The sequence below is a fragment of the Bombina bombina genome, chromosome 4 (assembly GCF_027579735.1).
Source record: "Bombina bombina isolate aBomBom1 chromosome 4, aBomBom1.pri, whole genome shotgun sequence".
Lineage (NCBI taxonomy): Eukaryota > Metazoa > Chordata > Amphibia > Anura > Bombinatoridae > Bombina > Bombina bombina.
The window spans coordinates 868,474,972-868,492,075 of record NC_069502.1 but is presented as its reverse complement, the minus strand read 5'-3'; the positions used below and the strand labels follow the sequence as shown (position 1 = coordinate 868,492,075).

The following is a 17,104-nucleotide window of genomic DNA, read 5'->3' as shown; positions in this document are numbered from 1 at the left end:
CCTGTCTGACAGTCACACCCCAGCCCCTGTACAGACTTCCAACCCCTCTTTGTCTGATACCATTGTTGCTCTACAAACTTTCACCCCCCTTTGCCTTACATTCCAGTCGTTGTACAAACTGTCAGGCCCAATCTGACTCACAGTTCAGCCCATTTACAGACTCTAAGCCCCCCTCTGTAAAACACAAAGGCCCCTGTTGAGACTCTAACACCCCAGCCGCAGTAAGACTCTCGACTCCCCTCTGTTTCACTCTACAGACTCTCGACTCCCCTCTGTCTCACATACTACTGTTGCTCTACAGACTCTCAGACCTACTCTGTCTCACACCCCAGCCCCTGTACAGTTTCTTAGCCCCCACTTTTTTTTTAGACCCCAGCCGTTGCAGGCTATAAGCTACCCCTCTGACTCACAACCCAGCCCCTGTACAGATTGTCAGTCACCCTCTGTCTCACACCTGCTCATCTTCTATACAGACTCTAAGCCCCAACTATAAAATACACCAGCCCCTGTAGACTCTAAGCCCCCAACCGTCTCACACCCCGGCACCTGTACAAACTCTCCTCTCTGCCTCACACATAACCACCTCTTCATCCCTCTCCCCCACCATCAAGCGGCTCCCGTTAGCTGCCACTTTGCCTTCTGTGTCACACACAGGCTCAGCTTCAAAATCACATCTACTACCCGGTAGCGGCTAGATCCCGTCCTGCCAAAGGACCGATGATGTTTGACTGCAGTCACGTGGATTGTCTGAGTTCACCGGTGTTGTATCAGAAATGGTGCCCCTGTAGAATTCCGGGTCCTCGGCAACAATCGGAACTCCGCCCCCCGCAGCTACCCACTCCCATTCAGTTCCGATTCTTGCCGAGAAGTCCCGGAATTCTACAGGGGAACCATTTATGATACAACACCTGTCCTTTAGCTGCAAAGGATCTAGATGCTACTGCTACACCCGGATGTGTGATACAATAACCTGGACGTGAGGAGAAGTTAGTTTACCGCAACATCTGTCATTTGTTTTAAAATGAAGAGCATGGATCATGCGGAGCAATGTGAAAGAAGCATAACGGTCAGTCAGTTTAAATGAATTTGCAGCTATATACAGGCACATTCTAGGGTGCTGGGTGTATGAGCGTTATAGGGGAATGAAGTCACAATACAAGGTATGTAATGTAGGAAGTGCTGATTGTGTCCTGCACCTGCATTTATTTGCTCTGTGTGCAGAATCCTCTGAATAATAATCCATGCCAGTATTGGGTCAAATCTGACTTTAGAGTTCTAAATTATTTTTACTTCAAAAATTGTTATGGGGGTTCAGATGAGGGCTACCTCCAGGAACTAAAAGGGGAGCCATCCCTGTGTTTTCCTCATAGACTTTTACATGGATACATTGTATCTAAACCTCAGCTACATGGTTTTTATACAAGTGTAACTGTTTACTGTACACAGACACTTTAAGGGAAAGTCAACACTAAAATTGGTAATGTATAAAAAGATAGATTATGCCTTTACTACCCATTCCCCAGCTTTGCACAACCTTGAACCAACATTGTTAGAGTGCTAAGCACTTTCCCACCTGGGTGCTAATATTTTCTAAGGCTTTTTTAATTTTTTTGGGGAAAAAATTTAACTTTTTTTTTTTTTACAGACCCCCAAGGCTTACACTGTTGGAAAGGTTAGGCGATTACCTTTCCAACAGTGGGTCTTGAGGGTCTGTAGCTGCTTAGATGCCTGAGATACAGGTTTCTAAGCAGCATGCCCCCTCCTCCTATACTTAACATTGTTAAGTATAAATAAAGTTGCGCGGTGACGTCATCACGTCACTACGCATGACGTCACTGCGCATCACGTGAAGCCCCGACGATGCCTGTCACTCTACAGGCACAATCGCCGGGGTAGGAGCAGTTAGGAGCCCCCAGATCTCCCTCAAGGTGGGAGAGTGCTCATGACGGCTCTGAGCCGTCATTAGCACCAGAGTGAGAAATTGAACCCAAATTTTTTATTTCGTGATTCAGATAGAGCATGCAATTTTAAGCAACTTTCTAATTTACTCTTATTATCAAATTTTCTTCATTCTCTTGGTATCTTTATTTGAAAAGCAAGAATGTAAGTTTAGATGCCGGCCCATTTTTTGTGAACAACCTGGGTTGTTCTAGCTGATTGGTGGATAAATTCACCCACCAATAAATAAGTGCTGTCCAGTGTTCTGAACCAAAAATTGTCTGGCTCCTTTGCTTAGATGCCTTCTTTTTCAAATAAAGATAGCAAGAAAATGTAGAAAAATTGTTAATCGGAGTAAATTAGAAAGTTGCTTAAAATTGCATGCTCTATCTGAATTGCAAAAGAAAAAAAATTGGTTCAGTGTCCCTTTAATATACTTTATATTATAACATTTAAACCTCTAAATTTCTGCCTGTTTCTAGGCCACTACAGACAGCCTCTTATCACATACTTTTTTATTACCTTTTCACAACAGGAGACTGCTTCTTCATGTGTGCCATATAGATAACATTGTGCTCACGTCCGTGAAGTTATTTAAGAGTAAGCACAACGCACCACTAATTGGCTAAAATGCAAGTCAATAGATAATAAATAAAAGGTCATGTGATCAGGGGACTGTCAGAAGATGCTTAGATAAAAGGTTATCACAGAGGTAAAAAGTATATTAATATAACTGTGTTGGTTATGCAAAACTGGGGAATGGGTAATAAAGGGGTTGTCTATCTTTTAAAACAATTACAATTCTGGTGTAGTCTTTCCTTTTAAAGCAGCCCCTTCAGTACCTATTGTACAAACTGCTGAGAAAATAATATTCACACAGCACAACCTTAACCCCTTAACGACCAAGGACGTACGCCACACGTCCTCAAAAAAAATACACTTAATGACCGAGGACGTGTAGCGTACATCCTTGGTCTGGAAAGCAGCTGGAAGCGATCCTGCTCGCTTCCAGTTGCTTTCCGGTTATTGCAGTGATGCCTCGATATTGAGGCATCCTGCAATAACCTTTTTTAGCAATCCGGTGCAGAGAGAGCCACTCTGTGGCCCTCTCTGCACCGGACATCACCGGCTAAATTCGTTGGTGGGTGGGAGCCGGTTCGGGAGGCGGGTGGCGGCCATCGGTGGCCTTGATGATGTGTAGGGGGGCGGGATCGTGGGCGGGGGTGATCGGAGGCGCGCACGGGAGGGCGGGCGCGTGCACAGGGAGGGAGCGGGTGGGAACCGCTACACTACAGAAAAAAAGTTTGTATTAAAAGTTAAAGTTAATAAAAAATAGTTTTTATCTATATAAAATACCTTAATCAGGGGGTGGGGGATTGGTCTGTGGGGGGGGGGGAAGCTACACTACAGAAAAATAACATAATCATTAAAAAAAAAACAATTTTTCTTGCAAACTGGGTACTGGCAGACAGCTGCCAGTACCCAAGATGGCCCCCAATAAGGCAGAGAGCTGTTTTGGGGGGGATCAGGGAGGTTGGGGGCTAAGGGGGGATCCTACAAACTAGCATATGTAAATATGCTAAAAATGTATTTTATTTTTTAAAAAAAAAACACTTTTATTTTAGTACTGGCAGACTTTCTGCCAGTACTTAAGATGGCGGGGACAATTGTGGGGTGGGGGAGGGAAGGGAGCTGTTTGGGAGGGATCAGGGAGTCTGATGTGTCAGGTGGGAGTCTGATCTCTACACTAAAGCTAAAATTAACCCTGCAAGCTCCCTACAAACTACCTAATTAACCCCTTCACTGCTAGCCATAATACACGTGTGATGCGCAGCAGCACTTAGCGGCCTTCTAATTACCAAAAAGCAACGCCAAAGTCATATATGTCTGTTATTTCTAAACAAAGGGGATCCCAGAGAACCATTTACAACCATTTGTGCCATAATTGCACATGCTGTTTGTAAATAATTTTAGTGAGAAACCTAAAATTGTGAAAAATTTAGCGTTTTTTTTAATTTGATTGCATTTGGCGGTGAAATGGTGGCATGAAATATACCAAAATGGGCCTAGATCAATACTTGGGGTTGTCTACTACACTACACTGAAGCTAAAATTAACCCTAGAAGCTCCCTACATGCTCCCTAATTAACCCCTTCACTGCTGGGCATAATACACGTGTGGTGCGCAGTCGCATTTAGCAGCCTTCTAATTAGTAAAAAGCAAAACCAAAGCCATATATGTCTGCTATTTATGAACAAAGGGGATCCCAGAGAAGCATTTACAACCATGTATGCTATAATTGCATAAGTTTTTTTGTAAATAATTTCAGTGAGAAACCTAAAGTTTGTGAAAAAAATTGTGAAAAAGTGAACAATTTTTTTTATTTGATCGCATTTGGCGGTGAAATGGTGGCATGAAATATACCAAAATGGGCCTAGATCAATACTTTGGGATGTCTTCTAAAAAAAAATATATACATGTCAATGGATATTCAGGGATTCCTGAAAGATATCAGTGTCCCAATATAACTATCGCTAATTCTGAAAAAAAGTGGTTTGGAAATAGCAAAGTGCTACTTGTATTTATGGCCCTATAACTTGCAAAAAAAGCAAAGAACATGTAAACATTGGGTATTTCTAAACTCAGGACAAAATTTAGAAACTATTTAGCATATGTTTTTTTTGGTGGTTGTAGATGTATAACAGATTTTGGGGGTCAAAGTTAGAAAAAGTGTGTTTTTTTCCATTTTTTCCTCATATTTTATAAAAATTTTTATAGTAAATTATAAGATATGATGAAAATAATGGTATATTTTGAAAGTCCATTTAATGGCGACAAAAACGGTATATAATATGTGTGGGTACATTAAATGAGTAAGGGGAAAATTACAGCTAAACACAAACACCGCAGAAATGTAAAAATAGCCTTGGTCCCAAACGGACAGAAAATGGAAAAGTGCTGTGGTCATTAAGGGGTTAAAGGGCAGCTCACTGGTCACACAGCCTTTAAAGTGTCAACTTGCACCACACACACACACAGTCTTAAAGGGAGAAATCACAGTAATGTTCACACAGCCCAACCGTAAAAAGCAGCCTGGCACCTGTACACACAGTCTTAAAGGGGCACACAGAACCTTTGGTGGGTAAAGCCACACCACATGCACAGTCTTAAAGGGAGCGATAACAGTATGCATCCTCATGCAACACATACAGCCTTAAAGGTACACTCTGTCTTAAAGGGACAGGGGTAGAGCATGGACACACAGCACTCACAGCCTTTAAATGGACAACTTGCACCACACGCACACAGCGTTAAAGGAACAGATCGCACCATGAACACCCAGCTCAGCCATAAAGGGAAACTCGCCGCCTGCTTACACAATCCTAAAGGGGTAGGCAGACACAAACTTTCGTGGATAAACTCACACCACACGCACTCTTAAAGGGAGCGATAACAGTAGGCATCCGCATGCCTACTGTTTATGACTTTTTTTGTTGCTGCTTTGACACATTTAGATTTATTGGATTGCTAACACACTTCAGTTTGGACATCATTTGGTCACCAAGTTATTGAACACATACACCTGTTTTGGATAGAATTTTTTTGGACACTGACTTTTATATCTTGGACACTGTGTTCTGCATTTTTGAATATTGCATCGTTTTTTGAGCTTTCAAAGGTATCCTTAGCCAGATTTTTTTAGAAATTTATAGGATTTTATAGGATTGCTTTTACACATATACATTGTTTTATCTGTTGTCATCATCTATTTATCTTTTGTTTTATTATATACATATCATGGATCCATGCTATTTTTAGGCTGCCGTCATCCTTAGGCTGCTGCCATAACCATATGTTTTTATTGTAAAAAGTAATTAAAATTGTGATTATATGTGCCAAGTACAGACTTATCTAGCTCTTTTAGCCTATTAAGCTTATAGCGCTCCCTTCCTTCCTTGTTGTATTTTTGCTACCCAAAGTCCGCTAGGGGACTTTTTGGGAAGGGAGCTTTAGGCATTTTTTCTAGCGCTTGGTTTACCATATTTATTTGCTAATATTCTTAAGTGAGATCACATTAAATGTGATTTCAACAGATAATGATTGTCCAATCTCAGAATAAATATAGCAGGATGGGATTGAATAATTTTAAATTCTTTTAAATATTTATTTATAAGTCAGGACATGATACAATCACTAATGAAAAAGATAATACGCCAACAAATTTGGTTGTCATACATTCTGGTTACTAACAAGATAATTCTCTTATTAAATAATCCACGTAAGCATATATGTACATCAATATCTCTTCTAACATAGAAAACTTATTGACGCTCAAAACATTTTATACAAAATTAGTCTAAAATAGACAATAGAAAAATATAATTTTCTCACAAACCATCTCAATATATATATATTCTTGTACCATATCTTATAATTTTAAATACAAAGTCCCTCTTTTTTTTCTTCTTTTTCCAGTTTTAAGTACTTAGAAACACACAACAAAAAGGGGAGGGGGGGGGAGAAAGAGGGGAAAAAAAAATAAAAAAATGAAACAGGTCTCCAGCTCCCGCCCCTATCCCCCTCTAGTCTACCCAAAACTGTGGGTAGTGACCAGCATGAATGTTCTGGAGTATAAATGCTGTGTGCCTAATAGGCTTCACTAATTGCTTTTGTGCAATGGGTGGAAGAGACTGTATAAACCGCCAGCCATTTTAAAAAAAATACATTTAACTGAATATCACTGGCATTTTGTAATGCAATTTGTTCCACCATACATTGCTTGACTACTTCTTTTTTAAAGACAGTAAATTTAGGTAAATAAAAAGAGAGAAGCGCTCAACCTGGGAATGAACAATAGCATAATAGCTTGTTCTATGGCTAGTTACCACCCTAGAAGCAGCCTCTTTTTGCTCAATATGTGCCTTTCACAGAGAAGAACTTTCCTGTAGCATATCAGTCTGATCCTGACTTAACAGTGCAGTCCAGCCCCGAAATACCAGGCAATCCCTCTCTGAACAAGAGAAACGGCAAAACCCCAGACGCACGTTTCAGCCTATTGTGGGCCTCGTCAGTGAGGTGCAGCCATATCCCTCTAGGCACACTGAGCAACGGGTCCACGTCTGGATTCCCGCATCACACTTAGGTAGTTTCCAATTTTTTAGGATTAAGTTTATAGTTAAAAGTATTATAGTATTAAGTAATTTATAATTTTTATGTTGTGGAAATTTTCATAGAAAAATTACTAATTGTGCCTCAAGGTTTATCTCTGCCATTAGAATTCTATTTAACCAAAAATTAATTTTCAGCCAGAGTTGTTGTATTTTAGGACAGGCCCAAATACAGTGCAGTAGGTCTGTCTGCCTGCCTGTTGCGCGTTACATTTTTCAGCAGCAAATTGTATTTCTATACCATTTTGAAAGTTTGTCTGGTGTGATATAAGTAGAATGAATAATTTTCAGATGTGCTTCTCGCCATGTTAATGCACTACCTGTTTTTGTAAGAAGTTTCAAACTTAGTTGAATATCAGTTATACTTACTTCTGAAAACCTTTTCTGCCATTTCAACACAATTTTTCCCAATTGAGATATGTTATCAACTGAGTTCATCAGACGATAGAAAGGGGAGTTTGAATAGGATGCTGTCTGGTAATGATTTATTAAATTCCTTAAAGGAGCATGAAAGCAGTCCGTGCCATATTTTAGTCTAAGATCTGAAATAAAATGTATAATTTGCAAATATGCAAAATGATCTTTGGGAGGGAGACCATATTCTATTGCAATATCGTGAAAGGATTTGATTACAGTATCTGCTGTGACCAATTGCTTGATCCATATCAAGCCCTGCCCTTTCCATCTATCAAATACCTTATATGTGAATCCCGGATTAAATTCTGGCGAGCCTTTAATAGGTAAATAATCAGTGATAAATGGGGTTATTCCTATTTCTTTACAAAATTTCTGCCATGCCCCAATCACATTTTTAAAAGTCAACATCTTGGATATTTGTGTAGGGAGTTTTGGGCATGGACAGTGAAGTACAGCTTTCAAATTATATGGCCATATCATATTAGATTCACAGGTATACATAGTGATGTATTCTTTTTCTGAAATCCAATCAATTGCCACTTTAACTAAGGCTGCAATATTATATTGATTAATATTTGGAAAGGCTAATCCTGCGGCTTCTTTGGGAAGCGTCAATTTTTTTAAGGCAATCCTCGGTCTCTTCCCTCTCCAAAGGAATTCATTACATATTCGATTGAATGATTTGAGCTCCGCTTTATGTAGAAATATAGGAATGTTTTGGAGGATATATATTAATTTAGGTAGTAGTATGATTTTGATCAGCTTGATACGTGCGGAGAGTGAAATTGGCAGTAAGACCCAATCCTTCAACTTTCGTTTACATTCGTTAAAAAAAATTAAGAAATTTAAATAATACCATTCTTGTGGATTTTTTGATAATACTACTCCTAAATATTTTATTTGAGAGACTTCTCTAAATGGGTGGTCTAACTTCTGATGTGGGGTTTTATGTATCCAGCAATTCAGACTTTTGTAGGTTAATTTTGTATCCTGAAAATGCCGCAAATAATTCCATATCCTCTAATAACTCTCTTTTAAATTGGAGAGAAAGAGTAATAAGGACATCAGAAATAAAGAACATCAGTTTCCAAAGAATACCAAGCCCACAACGCCTACTGTATACTTAATTCCGAAAATTCATAAGAATGTCAACAAACCTCCAGGTCGCTCGATAATCTAAGGCAATAACAGTTTAACAGAAAAAGCAAGCCAGTATGTCAATTTAAGACTAAGAGAATATCTCTCCCAGCTGAGTTCATTTGTACAAGATACCAGAGATGTATTACGACAATTGGAAAACATTCACATCAACCCTTCGACCTGGTTAGTAACCGCTGATGTTGAGTCATTATACACCAGCATACATCACAATCTCGGCCTGGAAGCAGTCAAATATTTTTTAAAAATGGGATCAAATGAGAATCTGGAACATGATGACTTTATTCTTCTTCTACTGAATTTTGTTTTCTCACATAATTTCTTTACTTTTGACCACAAATTTTACTTACAGGGTCGTGGGACTGCAATGGGTACTGCTTGTGCTCCCACCTATGCAAATGTATTTCTCGGTTGGTGGGAGCAAAAGATAGCCTTCTCTGAACAAAATGACAACTATATGCAACACATACCTTTATGGTTGCGTTACATCGATGATGTATTATTTTTATGGGAAGGGCCAAAAGACAAGCTTGATCAATTCCTAAATCACTTAAATAAGAACAACTTAAACATCAAATTAACCCACGAAGCAAGTCTTAAATCAATAACCTTCTTGGATCTCCTAATTACCATAAATGAAAAGGGAGAACTCACTACTGATGTTTATAGGAAAAAAACGGCTACAAACAGTCTTTTACAAAGTTCTAGTGCCCATGCGCCAAATACCATCAAAGCTCTACCAGTTGGTGAATTTTTACGTAAGATACCTTGCTCATCACAAATTACAATTGTGAGCTAACGTATTCAGAGAATCGATATAACCAACATACAGAGCAGTTTCTTACACATATAAAATTCTACCAATGACGAGACCCAGTGACGTGTCCTTTAGTGATCTAGATAAATTTATGATCATTTGTTATATTGATTCTCTGAATACGTTAGCTCACAATTGTAATTTGTGATGAGCAAGGTATCTCCGAATTGTACCCAGTATTGTGATTAAACTGCCTAAATTATTGAATCTATCTATGCTTTGTAGGCATAGGAAGTATATGACACTCAATATCAGATCTTCTTATGATCTTCATGCCGTTATTGAATCCCTCCCCCTTTTTCCCTCACTGACAGTATTTTCTGTTCATGTATGAGAGATCAGTAATGTTTTTGCTTATGTTATTGCAGACATATGGTGTTATAGTTTATTTCATCATCCTTTGTATATCGCTATTCCATTGAATAGTATTTTTTCTCCTCTTGTCACATTATATTTACCACGATCGGAGGATCTGTGATGTCATTGAGGATTGCTTAGACATGTGACGGTCTTCTTAACCAATGAGAATAGACCTTTAGTGATAGGTTAACCGAAGTGGGTGTGTTACATACTCGCTTGTGATTGGTCTTGAGCACTATAAAGACTGGGGACATAACCAGAATCGGGTTAGCCTTTGAAAAAGCCGTGCTAGTGGCGAAATGCGCATCAGGCGTATCATATGTGTGTGTTAGCCTTGTTATAGTGTCTCCTGGTGTTTGTCATTGAATCTAATTGAATACTGAGGCTATGTCCTCTTCTCACTCAATACAAATTTTTTGCAGCCACTCAGCACAGCAATAACCTAACTTCCAATATTGCAGAGTACAGATTAATCGTTGTTGGGGTCAATCCCCTTTGTAGTTAGTATTTTCTGCAATCCGTGAACCATTTGTATAGGTTTGAGCTGAACTGTATGACTGCTTATTTAGACCGTACCCAGGAGTATTATAGGATCACTGTGGCGACAAACATACCTTGTACATACTTTTAATCTAAGTTTTAAGCACAGATTTCTTTTGCACACTAACAGTGTACCACACTTTTTATTAGCAGACTTTAGTAAAAGTTAAGTTTTAAATATATTCCTGACCCTGGTATTCTCCTTGGTCTGCACCTTAACAATTGGCATTTAGATAATATTTATTCTTGAGTGCTGATTTACTGTCAACTTTCTTCTTCTTTTTTCATATAAATTCAAAAGATCACCCTAGGAATCAGAGGGGGTAATCTTGAAAAAGCATTACTGTGTGCAGAAACAAAGTGGATCTATTTACTTAATTCAGTTCAACTGTTTGGACTGAATGAACAAAATTATTATGGGGCATTCTTATAAGATAACAAGCAAATGCAAAATGCATTCGATGAGAAAACCTTTTTACCTTAATACAAGTCATTTACATCAAATCAAAAACTACATATTTGTAGAGTTACAGGACAAATTCCTATTATCCCCATGCTTCAAACATTTATATATATATTCAATAAATAATGAAATCAAAAATAAAATACATAAATCCAAAAACCATAATTATAAAGATATCATAAGAAGCACCAATAAAACGTAGATTTAATTCATAATATAGATATGTTTAGGCATAGATTCTTATTGTGAAGACATATAATAGAAGATATGAACAATTTGATAAAGCAAACACAATCATATTAATGAATGTTGCAGGCTCCTATTTTTGGAGTCAGCAACATTATCATTATCGTCTATCCACGTTCTCTATTATGTTTGTTAAATGCACCTCACTAATAAACTCATAAATGTATGAGCATTATTATCTTATTATAACATATTCAATAAAAATGTTGTATATTAAATACATCACAAGTCACATTTATCACATAGTGTTTAATATTCACCAAACAATAGGCTTTGGTAACATAAAAGCTCTAATCAGTTATACACTCACTCCAAAATTCCATTCTTCCTTTCCCACATCACACAGTTTAACTCTTTAATCACTTTTTTAATTGTAGCAATCATATTCTTATTTTATTATAATCAAGTTCAATAAATTGTTCTTCTTATATTTATTTTGATATTAATCAACACATAGGTGTCCAAATAACATTCGTACAAGGACATATACAGAATCCAAGTATACATTCTAAGACGCCGGTGGGTTAATACTATCAATTTCCCCAATATATCTGTGCAACGTAATACATATAGAATCAACGTGTAATATAACACATATATAATTAAAGTATACATTTCAAGACATCGGAGAGATATTATCAATTTCCCCAAAACACATCCGTGTAAAATTAGCAGCACTCTATTATCCCCATATACAAATAACTGCTGCAATAACTTTCATTGTTTGTACTTAATAATAAGGTTTCTGACAAACATAACATTATCTTCTATCATCCCCAAAATATATTGAGATCAAAGTTACATTTCTCACTTTAATACAATACTTTGTTTAGATAAGAACAATATACACTATTCAGCTCGTTCCCATGATGACGTCATTTTTATTGGGTGGGAACTCTCACCGAGCTTAATAAATAGAAGCCGAAAACACGACACCCATTGATACCCTTTGAGAAAGCCGTGCTAGACGGCGAAACATGTTAGGGACCTGTTGAGGAGTTAATGGAAACTCCTATGTTTTAACAGCCACAAATCTAATTGCTGCAACACATTCTAATTAGCTTTGTACCTAGTGTGCTAGTAGCTCTATTGGTCTTTAGATTTAATATTACAGTGGACCGTCAGTGCAACGATAACAAGCTGTTACTTACAAGCATAACTGATAATCCGGGGTAACGTTACACGGTTAAGTGGTTGCCCATAACCTAATCGAATCTAATATGTTAGAATTGTGTGTGTTCCTTTAACACAAACATCTAAGTGAAATCTCAACTGTTTGTTTAATAAACATTTGCTAAAGTTGAATAGATAGACGTACAATTGAGTTTGACAACCTTAGTGTATATATATATATATATATATATATATATATATATATATATATATATATATATATATAGTGTGACAGGAACACTTTTAACCACGGTCTTCTAGGGCACAAATGCAGCACAGGACAATCCACTGTAGTTTAAAAGGCTTTATTTTTCGCAGCAATAACAAACAGGCAGTTCATTTTCAAAAGAGGGAAATCCTTCCTCTGCAGCAAAGTTAAGTGCTTTTAAATGTGTCCCAGCACTTCACAGCATTCCACAAGTGCTTTGTAAAAATAATGTCCTTTTACAGTTCACTGGAACAAAAGTCTTTTACACAGTGTAACAAACACACACACCAGCTTCTGTAGCTGTATATCTCTCTCTCTAGGCCTAAGTGAGGCTGCTATTTAAACCCTCACAACTTCTAATTAGCCACACCTGTGATTAGCTGCTGGACAGCTTCACAGCTGTCTGGGATAATCAAATACACACTCTTTCTCCCTGGGGTTTTAACTGAAAGGAGAAATAGCATGTACAATGCTTGGTCTTAAATATCTTCCATTTATAACCAGGCCTTGCTTTCTGTCACATATCCTCCCCCCCAGCTCACACCCAGTGGGTTGAGCGACCATGGACATCAATGAATGTACCCGAGACAAACCATCAGCATTGCCCTGCAAAAGACCGGCCCTGTGCTCAACAGTAAAATTGAAGGGTTGCAAGCTAAGAAACCACCTAGTAACCCTTGAATTTGTTTCCTTATTCTGACTCATCCATGTGAGAGGAGCATGATCTGTTATTAATTTAAATTTTCTTCCCAACAGATAGTACCTAAGGGTCTCTAAAGCCCACTTAATGGCAAGGCATTCTTTCTCCACTATAGAATAGTTCTTTTCCTGTGAAATAAGTTTTCTGCTTAGGAAAAGGACAGGATGCTCTTCTCCCTGACACTCCTGCGAGAGAACTGCTCCTAAACCAACATCCGAGGCATCTGTCTGTACAATAAAATCTTTATCGAAATTGGGGGTTACCAAAACTGGATGGGCACAAAGGGCATCTTTCAACTGCTTAAAAGCTTGTTCTGCTTCTGGGGACCATTTTATCATAATTGGGGCCCTTGCTTTTGTGAGATCCGTCAAGGGTGCCTCAATTGTAGCGAAATTCGGGATAAACCTTCTATAATAACTAGTTATCCCAATAAATGCTCTTACTTGTTTTTTAGTTAGAGGCTGTGGCCAGTTCTGTATGGCCTCTATTTTTGTTGTCTGAGGTTTAACTAATCCTCTACCAATAGTATAACCCAAGTACTTAGCTTCCTGTAAACCAACAGTACATTTTGCAGGATTGGCAGTTAACCCAGCGGACCGAATTGCATCAAGTACTGCTTGAACTTTTGGAAGATGGGATTCCCAATCTGTACTATAAATGATAACATCATCCAAATATGCTGCCGCATAACGAACATGGGGTTTCAGAATTCTATCCATCATCCTCTGGAATGTTGCCGGGGCCCCATGTAAACCAAATGGCAACACCGTATACTGAAATAAGCCCTCTGGGGTTGAAAAAGCTGTCTTTTCCTTTGCTTGACTAGTGAGAGGCACCTGCCAATACCCTTTCGTTAAATCAATTGTAGTGAGATAACGTGCTTTTCCTAGCCTTTCTATTAACTCATCTACTCTAGGCATTGGGTAGGTGTCAAATTTGGAAACACAATTAAGCTTACGAAAGTCATTACAGAACCTTAATGAACCATCCGGCTTTGGAACAAGCACGATTGAACTGTTCCACTCACTTTGTGATTCCTCAATTACCCCAAACTTTAACATTTTTTCTACCTCCAGTTTAATAGCCTTTCTACGAGCCACAGGGACCCTATAGGGTTTAAAGCAGACCTTCTTCCCTGGTTCTGTTATTATGTCATGCTTAATAACATTAGTTTTTCCCGGTACCACAGAAAATACCTCTTTGTTTGTTTCTTCTAATAAAATACTTGACCTCTCGCTTCTGATGTACAGATAGGGTTTCTGATATATTTACCTCTGGTTCAGTGACAGGGAGTTCTGTAGGTTTTAAGGCAACTAAAACTTCCCTATCTTTCCAAGGTTTTAACAGATTTATATGATATATTTGCTCAGGTTTCCTTCTCCCTGGCTGACTTACTTTGTAATTAACATCACCCACTTTCTCAATTATCTCATATAGGCCCTGCCAAGTAGCCAAGAATGTATTTTCAACTGTAGGGACCAGAACTAACACCCTATCCCTAGGTTGAAACACCCTGGCTCTAGCATTACGGTTGTAGCTGTACTTTTGTGCTTCCTGTGCTTTTCCCATATGTTCCCTTACAATGGGCATGACAGCTTCCATACGATCCTGCATTTGTGAAATATGTTCAATAATACTTCGATAAGGTGTTGTCTCTTGCTCCCAAGTCTCTTTAACTATATCTAGTAATCCCCTGGGATGCCGCCCATATAACAGTTCAAATGGGGAAAAACCTGTAGAAGCCTGGGGAACCTTCCTGATAGAGAACATTAAATAGGGTAACAGAAGGTCCCAATTTCTCCCATCTGTGTCAATTACCTTTCTTAGCATACTTTTGAGAGTTTTGTTAAACCTTTCTACTAAACCATCAGTCCGAGGGTGATATACTGAGGTCCTTAGTTGTTTTATGCCAAACAACTTACACAATTCTTTTGTAACCCTGGACATAAATGGAGTTCCTTGGTCTGTCAAAATTTCCTTAGGTATCCCGACCCTGCTAAACATTAGCATGAGTTCTTTTGCTATGGACTTTGCAGAGCTGTTACGAAGGGGAACTGCCTCAGGATAGCGTGTAGCATAATCCAAGGATTACCAGTATATACAGATGTCCTCTAGCAGATTTAACCAACGGACCCACCAAGTCCATAGCAATTCTTTCAAAAGGCACATCAATTATAGGCAAGGGCACTAAAGGGTTACGAAAATCTTTAGCAGGAGCTGTAAGTTGACAATAGGGCATGAAGCACAATAATCCTTGATGGCTACAAATAGCCCTGGCCAATAAAACCTTCTAAGAACTCTCTCTTTGGTTTTCTCAACTCCCAAATGCCCCCCTAGAATGTGGTTATGTGCAAGATTTAAAACAGTGTTCCTAAAAGTCTGGGGCACCAAAAGTTGTTTAACAATGTCTGTTCCTTTCTTCTCTACACGATATACCAAATCATTAACTGCTTCAAAATAAGGATAGGGTAATACATTTCCTGGCTGTGTCACAATATCATTTATAACCCTGATATTATTTCTTGCCTCTACCAATGTTGGATCCTCCCATTGGGCTTTTTTAAAATTACCAGGGCCACCAACCAGATCTATCAAATCATCAATATTTTCCGAGCTAGTACTTGGTACTTCATTACTCTGAGAAGGTTGATCACCTACTAATACAGGCATAGGGCAATAAATCTTATTTCTTTCATGTAATTAGCAAGAGTCCATGAGCTAGTGACGTATGGGATATACATTCCTACCAGGAGGGGCAAAGTTTCCCAAACCTCAAAATGCCTATAAATACACCCCTCACCACACCCACAATTCAGTTTTACAAACTTTGCCTCCGATGGAGGTGGTGAAGTAAGTTTGTGCTAGATTCTACGTTGATATGCGCTCCGCAGCAAGTTGGAGCCCGGTTTTCCTCTCAGCGTGCAGTGAATGTCAGAGGGATGTGAGGAGAGTATTGCCTATTTGAATGCAGTGATCTCCTTCTAAGGGGTCTATTTCATAGGTTCTCTGTTATCGGTCGTAGAGATTCATCTCTTACCTCCCTTTTCAGATCGACGATATACTCTTATATATACCATTACCTCTGCTGATTCTCGTTTCAGTACTGGTTTGGCTATCTGCTATATGTAGATGAGTGTCCTGGGGTAAGTAAGTCTTATTTTCTGTGACACTCCTAGCTATGGTTGGGCACTTTGTTTATAAAGTTCTAAATATATGTATTCAAACATTTATTTGCCTTGACTCAGAATGTTCAACTTTCCTTATTTTCAGACAGTCAGTTTCATATTTGGGATAATGCATTTTAATTTAACATTTTTCTTACCTTAAAATTTGACTTTTTCCCTGTGGGCTGTTAGGTTCGCGGGGGCTGAAAATGCTTCATTTTATTGCGTCATTCTTGGCGCGGACTTTTTTGGCGCAAAAATTCTATTTCCGTTTCCGGCGTCATACGTGTCGCCGGAAGTTGCGTCATTTTTTGACGTTATTTTGCGCCAAAAATGTCGGCGTTCCGGATGTGGCGTCATTTTTGGCGCCAAAAAGCATTTAGGCGCCAAATAATGTGGGCGTCTTATTTGGCGCGAAAAAATATGGGCGTCACTTTTGTCTCCACATTATTTAAGTCTCATTTTTTATTGCTTCTGGTTGCTAGAAGCTTGTTCTTTGGCATTTTTTCCCATTCCTGAAACTGTCATTTAAGGAATTTGATCAATTTTGCTTTATATATGTTGTTTTTTCTCTTACATATTGCAAGATGTCTCACGTTGCATCTGAGTCAGAAGATACTACAGGAAAATCGCTGTCAAGTGCTGAATCTACCAAAGCTAAGTGTATCTGCTGTAAACTTTTGGTAGCTATTCCTCCAGCTGTTGTTTGTATTGATTGTCATGACAAACTTGTTAAAGCAGATAATATTTCC

General features: G+C 38.5%; 2 protein-coding genes across 3 annotated transcripts in view; one reads left to right on the top strand and one right to left on the bottom strand.

Annotated features, from left to right (window-relative positions):
• LOC128657355 (oocyte zinc finger protein XlCOF7.1-like) overlaps nucleotides 1–17,104 on the bottom strand; it is a 190,822-nt gene that overhangs the window by 94,228 nt on the left and 79,490 nt on the right. The window contains exon 1 of one of the 2 annotated variants that reach the window (XM_053711671.1): nucleotides 605–787. The exons of the other annotated variant lie outside the window; for it this stretch is intronic. The gene's annotated coding sequence lies outside the window, so the exon portion shown is untranslated. Of the gene's footprint in view, nucleotides 1–604; nucleotides 788–17,104 lie in introns of those variants that run through there. 2 annotated transcript variants of the gene reach the window in all.
• The window catches only part of LOC128657359 (gastrula zinc finger protein XlCGF67.1-like), a 101,355-nt gene continuing 85,152 nt past the window's right edge, over nucleotides 902–17,104 (top strand). Inside the window, exon 1 of the mRNA XM_053711677.1 lies at nucleotides 902–1,066. The gene's annotated coding sequence lies outside the window, so the exon portion shown is untranslated. The remainder of the gene's footprint in view (nucleotides 1,067–17,104) is intronic.